At 33.2% G+C, this 12724-nt stretch overlaps 1 long non-coding RNA gene across 1 annotated transcript; it reads right to left on the reverse strand.

The window, feature by feature from the left end:
• Positions 1–2060: 2060 nt before the first annotated feature.
• Positions 2061–6847, reverse strand: LOC106680580 (uncharacterized). The gene is made up of 2 exons (XR_001343121.3): positions 6720–6847; positions 2061–2493 (listed from the first exon to the last, which is right to left on the reverse strand). It is a non-coding gene; the product is annotated as an uncharacterized lncRNA (long non-coding RNA).
• Positions 6848–12724: the final 5877 nt, after the last annotated feature.

The following is a 12724-nucleotide window of genomic DNA, read 5'->3' on the forward strand; positions in this document are numbered from 1 at the left end:
GCCTGAACCAGATATCACTCCTTCCATTATAAACTCTCTAACCACTCAAACCCCCTAGTTTCTAATATTGCATCCTCTTCCATTCCTGACAATCCTCCGAGGCGCCCGAAAAGAAGATGGCCACGAGACCAGTTAATCTAAAATGTCATTAGAGTGCTACCAATGGGTAGTTTCTCTACACGCCTGTAACACTCCAATTGAACTTAGATCAGATTTACTAAATGTATTTAAATGTACAGTTGTAAATAGCAATAAATAAATATTAAGAAAAAAAAAAGTTTTACCCTAAAATTAAAATAAAAATACACGAAATAGTTTATACTTGGCAAACGTGAGCATTGATGAGTACGTACTTGCGAGATAGAAAGAGAGAGCACTTCCAAATTCTCAATATTGTATCTAACTCAGCACACAGACACCAAAAATATTGCTTATACAATGTTTTTCAATAGAAAGTTTTTCGCTTTAGGCTAGATAAATTTTGTAAAAATGTCCATTTTTGTATTTCCTTATTATATAAATATTTCTTTATCAACGTTGTTTTGGGGCTCTTCTCTCCTTCAGAATGAACAATCTTATCAGTAGTGACATAATCCTTTTGCTTTTTTTTAACCAAATTAGAGTTCTTTGTCTTAATTAAAATGTTTCATAATGTCTACAACACTCAAGCAAATGCATGTTTTCTTCATGTTATTGCAGCCATGTTAGACCAGCCTGGCCGATTTGGCAATAAAGAAATTACAAAAAAATTAGTGTACACTACTCTGGTATTTTATTTTTACTATCGCACAGAATCTTTCAGTATATTAAAACTTTTTGAGAGATATGAACAACTGATTTAATGCTATCTTCATTGGCGGTGACAGTCAGATTAGGCCATAAAGAAGATTTTTATGCTAAAAAATCGTTTTGTTAATTTTCACAGTTGTAAACTTTTTAGAAAGAACTCTTCATACTTTATTAAAATTTTGAAACACAATTAAATTTGTAGATGTAGCCTTTTTGCCCAAGTTTGTGTTACGAATCTACAGGAATACAGTTGCTAGACCAGGACCCTTTTTCATAATAAAGTACAAACGAATACTATTAGTTTTGTCGATTTAACTTTAAAATTACACTGACTTGCACAATAGTAACTTGTACTTCAGTACTTTTTGACTCCTGTAATATCACTAATAGTCCTCCCTATTATGACAAAAATAAGTATTAGTGTAATTAACACGTTGTTTCTATACTTGTATTTTGAACTAATACTATTAGCTTTCATTATGAAACAGGGCCCTGGTGACATCATTCATACCCACCATTTACTCAAATACATCTTGGTTAAGGTCAAACAGAAAGGAATACTTCTCATTTTCCCCTATTTTTATTCAATAATTTACAATTAGATATAAAAGACACAGGGCCTGATAAACTATCACCACTTCACATTGAACAGTCGTAACGTGTTCAAAAACCAAACTGTCACCTTCACAAAACCAAGCCACCTCGTTTTAAACATATCGCCAGTGTTTTTTATTTCACCATGACAACCGTAACAATAACAAGCATTTTTTTTAATAATATATGTACACACGATAAAAAATCTACTTCTCATACCCGTGGCCTCATTTAGACCGAAGTCAGTGGCATTTCCAACCTTGTGTTATGCTATTTACGCATCCTTCAAATGAATCCAATAAGCTCTCACGCAGTTGTGCCAAAAGAATTGATTGTAAGTCATTTTAGCTGCGAGCCAAAGAATAACAGAGACTTAATCTAACATGACTTGCAAGATTTCGGAACTTTCGAGGGCCTAAGGCTAGGATTTGTAGGATACACGGCAGGGCCCATTTCAAGTGCTATTCTGCTAGTGGACTAGTGAGCCTTTGAATCAAACCATGCGGCGTGAGAATTCTGATCACCGGAAGGTGGAGATTTAATTGGCGTTTACGTTTTGGTTTCGATTTTTTTTTAATATTTATACTTTTAACTGTCAAAAATAAAATAAAGAAGCGATATATTAGTCCTTCTCTTCATCTCTCCCTCTACTATGCCTTAGAATCTACAAACTCATATACATAAACAACATATTTATTTCCAAACACAATACATAAAATTTGCTTTAATCTGTAGGTTAAAACATTAGGAAGTTCTATATTCTGCGAATTGAAGTGTGAGTAGGTTGAGTGTTAAGAAGGTTTCTATACTTATCACAGCTTTAGGTTGAAGCATCATAAGAAATGTTTGAATATAGTTTTTCGCTACCGTAGGGTTTTATCTGCTCGATGGGGCAGGCATTGGGTTCATGGCAATAAAATGCATTGTTGTGGGACCTCATTGAGCTATACATCTGCATCAAGTACCTCATAATACGCTGGTTCCTTCTTTTAAATATCTTCTTAAGATTTAATTTTTCCCTGGTCAGAGCCTTTTGATAGTCTATATCGTAATAGTCCCGGCGCATTCGTAAATAATCTCGTGTTAGAACTGTCATTATATCATCCATAACTAAAACATAAACCATTAAATATTATATTGATAACCAGAAGGGTACCTATCGACTAATTCTAATAAGAAGCAATACAATTAATTGTTTAAGAACTACTCAAGAAAACTTTATTTTTATTCATTTTTTTTTACCCCCTTCCTGGTCGTTTCTGACTTACGGGGGGAGGGGGGAGGAAGAGGTTATCTAGAGATTACTAACATATTCTAAACACGTTGGGGAACAAGTTTTCATTTTGTGGGGCAGCCTCAAAAATAAAAGTCAAACCCTAAGGGCGGCACCAGTGAGGCAGCCCTTTATTCCCTCAGCTACAAACGGCCTGATATACGCAGGTTATCGTATAGGTTACCTCTATTTTTTAACATGAGTGGGAAGGTGAAGTTCTCATTCTATGGGGCCACCAGTAGCGAGGATGCTAATGTGACGCATTAACTCGCTCGCCTACAAAAGTCGTAACAAAGCCTCGATGCGAGATAGTTTTAGACTGTGTAGACTCGTGGTACGGTTACTGCAAACTTCGCTTTTAATTAAAACATATGTTTTTCTTGAAGTTGGGCATAGATCAATACGAGACGATAGTTTTCACTTGTATAAAACACACACTCACAAATATGTAAATAACTATATTACAAAAAAGTTTTTTTATATAAATGAATTATAAGTTTAGACTATGCAAATAAAATGAAAAAAGTTAACTATTTAATATAGGAAAATAATGTCAAGCCTAAGTGATTGGTTATACACGCCTGACTATATGATGTCGGCTGCAACAATATTTTTTCTATTAAATTTATAGTTTCTAAATAGAAATTGTACGACACACATTTAGTTTAAATTGTATTTATGAGATAGTTTGCTACGGTTTTATGGATAAGGAGTACTGGTATGCACTGAAGGAAAGTTGGACAGCCCATAGAATTAATATAAGGCCTTTCCGTTATCAGGTGTACATAGAACAATGACGAGTCATATTTTGTACATTGAGAAGATTAATAAAATCGTCAACACAAGTTAATGTGTTTTTAAGTTATGAATGAAAACACAGCATTCACTATAGGCTGGAGACAACGGACTATGATGGATCTGATAGAATAAAAGTATGAGCCAAATTTGTCGATAAACGAAAGCACATAAGCTAGACACAATAATAGATTGAGAAAGCCAAAAATGATCAGCTACTGTTAAGAATAAAAATCGAAATAGCTTTTGATTTCTTTTGGTACCAGTTACCGATTTATGTCACATGTCAGACCCTTATTCTTTAAGATCTATACTTGTACCTACAGTTGATTAAAACCAACTTGTGCACTTTCTCTAGTTTTTTAAAACAACTCTTTATTGATGTAAGTTTGACTTTGATTGTGAAACATTAATCCAGTTAGTAGATGCTTCATGTAGCCTTCGTTTTGTGCTACCGTTACTAAAGTTTCCTGATAAGGTAAAGTTCTCGAAGCTAATTACAAAAATATAACTCTCATAAGCTAAGTAAAAACTGAAAAAACTTGAATCAATATAAGGAACTTGCTTCCTAGAGAAAAAATTGATAGAAAAAGAATACTACATATTTTATTAAATAAATTGGTGAAATAGAGTGTTGCTATGGAGGTAAATGTGGTAGGCCTCTCGCCACACATACAACTCTAATGAAGACTGTTTCTCACTAAGCAATAATGAGCCAGTAACGTTAAAGTACTTAACATAAACATCTCGAATCCCTTTGTGCTAACAAAAAGAAATGTTTATTATAAACACAAGATGTAAAACTATGTAACATCAAAAACTACAATTCCTTTAAATTAGAAATTATTAATGATGATTACCTTTATGCAAGAGATGTAAAATAAGGCAGGATTTCAAAAACTTCGGACTCTTATGCGGTTGAAATAAATTATTTCTAATACCTAATATATAATATGTAACATATTATAGAACTCTAAAACTATGGATCTAGGAAAGTACAACGACTCATTTGAAAGAGAGTGAAGTTGTCTGCTATACAAAACTAAAATAATCTAAATCAGAACGCTAATCCAGGTGTATTTTGACAATATAAACCATCTCCATAATAAAAGTAGGTTTTACGTGACTGTAAAGGTGCTTATACACACTCGCCAAGCCGTGGCGAACTCACACATGTGCATGGGTTGCTTGGCTTGGCTGGTACGAGTTCATCCAAGTTTGTTGCCGATCCATCGACAGTCGGTTTTTAAACACAGATCAGAGGGGGTTCGTGACAGCGCTCGTGTAGCATCTGCACATTGTTCTTTGTTCAGTTGTAACTGAGAGCTGTTAAGAGGCTGAAGGTGTTTGTTATTACTTATTATAATAAGTTTTATATTTAATCTCCTTTCACTTTCTTTTCTATTTTTTAATAAAAATAATATTGCCAACTGCAATGGCTGAAAGCACTTGTACGTCCGCCATGTTTGCCTCTCTGGAAAACACTAGCATGTGAATGGTTCCCTCGGACGTTTCCTTTGTTTACCAAGCATTTGTACAATTCTTCGATTCGCGGCGTGTGGCCAACATCTAAATCCACCATAAGATTACATTCAAGGATTTATTGATCAGTGTATTTCAGAAAGGACAATGTCCTTAAAGTTGGGACTAATAAAGATGTTCTCCCACATGCTACAGATGTGAAATAAAGGAGGGTTTAAACAAATTCAGGCTCCAAGTGGGATTTTATTTTTTTGTATTATGGCTATTAAAGTATCTATTGTCTTTTGATTTGTTCTGTTACTTGACGACTGGTTGCTCTTAAGGATGCTACAGATCCGAGCTCTTCAGCTCTGGATGTTCAACAAATCGCTTCGTTTAGTTGTATCAATATAATGAGAATCACAAGCAAACATTTTAGTTTAGGAAGATAGAGGGAATTGTTTGTAACTATGCCAAGTAATGTTGCCAAAACATCGTACGTCGTATGTGAATAATAAATTTTAAATAAATATAATAATTGATATAAAAATTTCAATTGGGTTAATTTAATATGTACACAGTGTAATCTCGATAATCCTTATTGCTGCAGAGGGGTGTTTGAATTACTGAAAAGTTCTGATTACAGAAAGAATTAGTGTTGTTAAAGAATTCAAAAAATTATACGTACATAACTATTTTTCTTTTTACATTTATTGGAAATTTGACAAGTTGAAGTTTTAAAAAATTATTTTTTTTTGTTTCCATACCAGGGGGTCTATGGTATCTAGTGCTCGAGTCAAATATATCGCATTTATTTTCAGTCGGTTCCCATCAGGAACCAATAAAAATACATAAACATATAAATAAATTCAATGTAATGCGTGTCCGGGAGCCCCCTGTTGGGCTTAGAACACCCGAGGCCCCCGTACTTTGTATGGATTTGTTAAAAACATGTTAAAAAAAATAAATGAGTTCACAAAAAAAATTATATTATACATATTTCTTTTATTGATTAAATTATTTTTACAAAATCAATGATTTATACAATGGATATTATGTATTCCTAATTCCAACAAAATATTATGAACACTTTCATAGGAATTAGATTAGCCGATATCGAAACTGTAAACATTTCCACTATCGATTTTCATATAAATTACGATGATTTTCCTATGGATTGAGATGTTAAAAATATCCTTTAAGCATGCGCACTTGTATTTGAAGACAAAAATGTTATTGCACGCTGAATTTTATCAAAAACAAGTTGTTGTTTTTTTTTGCGCAAGTATGGATTACTGGGTGTTCGGATTACCGAGATTACATGTATATGCCAAAATTTAGCAATAGCGAAGCATCGTCGATTCAATTAGTACTAAATATCCATTGTGCTTATCTTGATTAAGTAAAAATATTTCTGAACTAACTGCAGACCTTTAATATTCTAAGGGGAAAAATAGCCTTTGTATTTCTGTGGGGGAAGCTATAGCTATAATCAAAATCTCTTAAAGAATATTCCTGAAAGTTAGTTTAAAAGTAAATTTCTTCTTCAAATATATAAATTAGAATGATAGAAGTCACATAATAACATCTTTCATGAGAAGATAATGATGTAAGAATATAATGAATACAATCTCATTCAACGGACAGGCCTGATATATGGAAGAAGAAAATCAAGAACACTACTAAGCTCTACCATTTCAAATCAGGTGACATGATATAACCAAATTTTCAATTTTTTCTGGGTTGGTTAAAATCATGTTGGTGAATAAAACAAAATAGTTAATGTTTTTAAAGATAGAGAACTTACTTGCAATATTAGTGTCGCTATAATTTTTCCTTAATTCTGAAAATAACTACATCATCGGAAAAGGAGACAATATTCTAAGAACCTAACACTACATATAGTATTGATGTCATGTGATCCCTCAGTACCATGTGATAACCTAAATATATATATAGTTCTGTAGTAAAAATCCATCATCTTATTATGGCCCTATTTTTTTAATGGTAATTATTACAAAAAATATTCAGATTTCGCTTGAACATAGTTGACATTTTTGGACAAATTTAATGGTTTAAAAGTATTATTTCTCACATCAATACATTTCCTATTGAACTATTTTTATTACTTACTATTCTACGGCTTGACCAAGATTGATTAGAGGACTTATAAATTATCTCAATCAAAATGTCAATACGATTAAGATTAAATGTTTTATTATTGTGCAGATTTTTCTCGATTTTTCTTTATATTTATTTTAATCTTGCTTTTCACAACTGTATTTTGGAACAATCGGTATTATAGCCTCGATGTTTGATATTTGACCAATATCGGTTACTTGATCGTAAAAAATTTGCTAATCTACTCTGAATTAAACAGTTGTATATAATAATTCCCTATAAATTTACATACTACCAAATCACGGTGGCAGAGGAAGATATTCTCGTGATGGCTTTGATCACACCTTCTGAACACTACGAATTCAGCCTTTTTTGTATGATAACACCTCAAAGACCTTTCAATGATTCTGGACCAAGTACTTTTTTTTTTTAAGGTTTAGATGTCACCTGGTGTTTCCTGGGCGATATAATCATAGGCTTCTGAGATGAAGAAGAGTATAAAATACATATATGGAGGAAATTATGCGACGACTTTATGGCCACGGCCTAACTTTAAACCTGATGAAGTTAAAGCTTTGCTCGTCTGATAAATGAATTTCCATCAAGCATTACCTGGAGGGAAAACATTTCGAGATATGAACCGACTACAAACCACTGGAAAATACTTTCCAATAGAATGTCGAGAAAGCTTCATTAACAAGTTCAGCAACTTCATTAGCAAGTTCATCGCAGACATCCCTCACGTGCGCTGGAGAAGATAACACCGTCACCGACGTACTTAAGAAGACTGAAGACATCTGTAGTAAAGAAGAAGGGTCAAGCGATTCCGTATCCATCAACTTCCTGGTATAGTTACGTCGATCCTTTGTGAGATCTATACCATTTAAGTTTGGTTCTATGTTTCAGCACGGTTTTATGTCTCTGACTCCTTGCAAGAAGGAAGAAGGAATGTCAAGATGCCACCTCGGAAAACGAACTTCAAGACAGCTATTCACATAACGATTTTTTTGGTTAAGTATATGAAAAAGCTTTACTCCTGCCAGCAATCATTTTAGTAATTTTTATTTTTCCAATGTATTTATTTGAAAATCATTCTTTCTTATTATTAATTTTCTATTTTATTATTTTATAGTAGATTTTTCTATACCTTATAATGCAAATCCATTAGAAACCTCTCAGGAGCTGATTGATAATTTTTTTTTTCTGTTATTTTTGATATTATTGTTCACTGCTTAGTGATATTATTTTAGACTTTTCTTCTGCTTTATCATTGGTTTATGATGTTGGTCATTAAGGCTTTATGGTGTAAAACCCAATGGCCATCAACACCCATGTTTCACATTTCATTTTCCTAGATATTTGGATTTATACCTTTGATATTTCAATTCTTTTTATTATTATAATTTTTTTTTATTACTAAGGCTGTAAATGGTCTCTTATGGGCTCAATATGGATTTCAGAAAGAGGGATTCATGGTAAATGCTATTCCATTAACAATTGAAACTGCCCCAACAGAATTGCAGGTGTAAGGTGGAGCAATTATCCTAGGTGTCAAAACACTTTTAACACTGCATATTGTATAAATTAATTGATTTTTAATATAATTTTATTTTTATTTTATTTTAATATAATTGATTTTTATATAAAAAATCAATTTAAAAATAATAACAATAATAGTAAAGCACGGAATAAATAAAGTTATACACAATTTTAGCAAGAACAACATAGTTTGTAATAAGGAAAAAAATGTTTAGTAGGACATTAATTTAAAATAATTAACAATGAAAAGGGGAGAAAAAAGTAAACAACAAAAATTATATAAATAAAGAAGAATAAAATTGTTAATTTTATGTATAATACAAATTAAAATACATCCCAAGATTAACAAACAATATGAAAAAGCATTTGAAAATATGATCCAAAAGATGTGAAATGTAGATTAGATAATGATAATAAATGGAAAAAATACATTACAAAATTGAAAAATAAAATGGATACCAGTGAAAAAAAAGAAGATAAAAGTGATTCCAAAGAATGCACAAAAAAATATTGTATTGGTGAGACCTAACAAAACCTAAGCAATAGGATAAAAAAACATGAAATGAAGGTTAGAAATCCCAAAAAAATATTAAAGCTCACAGCACTAGCTTAACAGATCATAAAAAAATTTGATTTCAATGAAGTAGGCATTTTAAATATAGTGTTTGACAGTAAAATTGGTAAAAAACATAGAATCTATAAACATAGTAGTGATATTTTTCAACTATAGTAAAATAAAACTGGAAATGTTGACTAATGCCAGTAAACAGAAAAAAGGACTATGGTAAAAAGCAATATGAGAAAATAATGTTAAACATTGTGGAAAATAGAATAAATATTATTTAATTATTAATAAATAATAGTTCATATTAAACTCTTCAACTTGCATTGGATAATTTTTATAAATTGTTACAGAACTAAGTGATTTTTATAATGTTTGAGTGAACTGTTTTTTATTGGAACAAATATGAATAGTAACCATGGTCATGTTTTTTTTTATTTATTTATTTTATACTAGATCGACCTGGTGGGCCTTACATGGTTTATATAACCATTACATTATAATTATGGTCATGATGAACTATAATACTTAACTAATTTTAAATAAAACTAATTTCATCTGTAAAGTAAAAATCTGCTAAGAAGAATAAAAAATGAAGATAACCCAATGGATAAGGAGTGCAAATGGAATACTAAAACAAGTATTAAATGATTTTTTTAAATTTTTAATAAATTGAAATTTTAGTATTTTTTTGTTTATATTTATATTTTTCTTATTTATTTTTTAAGTTGTTTTATTTATATAAGAAATAGCAGTTCTTATGAAACAAAATGTGTTATTCATTATGCTCTTAATATTCCTGGATCCGTCCGATGCGATGTGCTCCAGAACTCTGTAGAATTGGAACCACAATCGGAGAGCTGTCATCACTGCTACTGATGACTTGTCCTGCACCTGGTGCGCCATTGCCACCTTGCTAAAGATATCAATCAGGGATATCCATTTATGTCCTTTCCACATAAAAGTATTGATCTGCAGATCATTGAGTGGTGCATTTGGGGTATGTGTTTCTTCTTGTCTCCATTTTGGTGGGTTTCTGTCATATTTCGTGCTTAGACAAACCTCACTATTTCCTACTACTTCAGTGATTGTCTTCTTCATTTCCCATCAAAAGGACCTTCTCTTTAACACTTGCAGTGTCTCCGAGATACCACAGTGATTTGTTTTGCCCTGATGATATGCTACAGTAGCCTCTCTCTGGTGTTATCCTCCCAAAGGGTTTCCACCACCAGCTTGCATCGGGCAATGTCCTGTCCATTCCTAAGTGCTCATCACACCAGCCACTTGATCTTCTCCCAAATCGTTTCATTCCCAATGTACAGGTGACACTTTTCTCCAGGCTTCAACATTTTACAGATCTGGTCGTTCTTCATGCTTGGCAGTGACCAAATTGTCATGATATTGCTCCTCCCATACTTGCTGCTCTCAACTTTGAGTAATCCAGTGGTCCTTGTCTTCCATACAATCTGCCGCCTCGTGTCGTTTATTATGTCCTCCAGTTCCTTCATATCTACTGGTCTTCCTTCCTCCGAGCCCTTGTTAGATGAAGATTCCTCCCTATCATCTTCCTCGTGGGGTTAACTCCTTCTCTGGAAATCATGTGGCCCTAAAAATATATTTGTTCCTGCCCCAACTATGATTTCTCCGCCACTAATTAGAGCCTAAATTGCCTAATTCTCTGGAATACAATGTGTAAATGTTGCACATGTTCATCTTCGTTCTTACTAAACACTAGGAGATCATCCATGTAAATCTGGCATACTGATTCGTCTATTCCCCTCAAAAACTCGTCCATCAGGCGCTGGAGGGTTTTGGGAGCATTTTTGAGGCTAAACAGCATCCTTGTAAATTCATAGTGGCATCTCTCGTATGTGAACACCGTCTTTTGTTGATCCTTAGGGTGCATTTTGATTTGATGATATCCGGCCTTCAAGTCAAATGTGCTGAATACCGTCGCCCCACTCAGTCTGTCCAAAATATCTTCAAATCTGGGGATCGGATACTTTTCGTCTATGGTATTTTCATTCAGCTTCGTGTAATCCATCACCACTCTGTACTTTTCAGTAGTTTCACCTGGCACACTCTTCTTTTTAACCAGCCACAATGGACTATTGTATGGGGATGTACTATCAATAATTATTCTCTGGTATTTTAAACTTTTGAGCTCTTCCCAGATGATGAGATGTAGTGCCTGCGGGTATCTCCTCTCTTTCCCATATGTAACCTTATCTTCTTCTAGTATGATCTCATGTACTGTCTTAACGGTTGCCCCAAGCATGTCTCCTTCTTTAAAACAATATGTTCATATTCTCTTTTAAGTCTCTGTCCCCAGTCCTCAGCCTGATTGGTTGCTCTGACCTGTGCACTCTCAGTTTTTCTTTGTCTATGACATTTGTACATTTGCCCCCCAACCTAATTTTGTAAGACTTTTATTATAAAATTCTTATGAGAACTTCAAAATCAAAATTTATATAGCAAAATTCCTTCAAAACTACTCATATACAAAGCCATACTGAGACCATCACTACTACACTTCTTATACCTAATAGCCCTGAAGTGACTCCGACTGACAGAAGATTGAACAGCAGGCACTTCAATTGAGAGACGTAAAATGACTCACATGCATCACAAACTTAAACTGGAAACAGTAAGATATATTATACACACAAAGACACATTGAGTCTTTTGAAAACCTCACTGCTTCCTTCAATCTCTTATTTCCGACACTCAACCCACACTCCTACCTGCGAGGTGGTAGGGTAAGAAGGGCCTTATCAATCCTGTAAATATCACTCTCCCTTAATTTCATTCTTCCCCTTTACCACTTCCCCCCCTACTACATTTCTCTATCATAATTATTTAGTTATTTTATTTTTTCTTTAATTATTTGTTCTCATTTATTAATTATCTCGCAAAGGCCCCTCACCCTTTCACCTCACACTCTAGATTAAAGTAGATTTTTTCATAGAACGGTCATCTCAAACTTCAGTTAAGTATTTCACTAGGAAACCTTAAGTATTATTATAGCTTTAGCTCCCCTCTGTGCCGGATTTCATAACAAATTCTTTGACGGGCTGAAATCCTGTAGCAATCCACTATTCAGAGAAATTGCCACTCCACCAAGACCACTTTGCCACTACCCAGCAAAGCACTGCCCCTTGATCGACCTGCTCGCTGAAGCTCGGAGGGCTCTGAAGCCTGAATTCAATAGAATAAAGTAAATAAAGTAGTAGTCCCTCCCCTGTTATATAAATAATAAATGGAAAAAAACAAAAAACAAATGCCTTCATCAAAACCCTGGGTAGGAACAAAAAAATAACTCCAAATAAATTTGTAAATATAATATATTTCTTATATTAAATATTGTGAGGGTGTTTGATAAATAAAATAAATAGGAGGGTGGAGAAAAATAAATCTAGGTTAATCTTAGATCCAATCTTTTTCTAAGGTGTAGTCCTAGCACGGGTAAATAACTTTCTGCTCGAGATAGTTCGGTGTGAAAATTGTAACCTGCCCTCAGTTCTATAGGGTGTTTTTTTAAGCCCGATAGAACTTGAAATTGTAAAAAATAACACAAAAAATTAAATTGT

Source organism: Halyomorpha halys, unplaced genomic scaffold (assembly GCF_000696795.3).
Source record: "Halyomorpha halys isolate HHAL.00 unplaced genomic scaffold, Hhal_1.1 Scaffold269.1, whole genome shotgun sequence".
Lineage (NCBI taxonomy): Eukaryota > Metazoa > Arthropoda > Insecta > Hemiptera > Pentatomidae > Halyomorpha > Halyomorpha halys.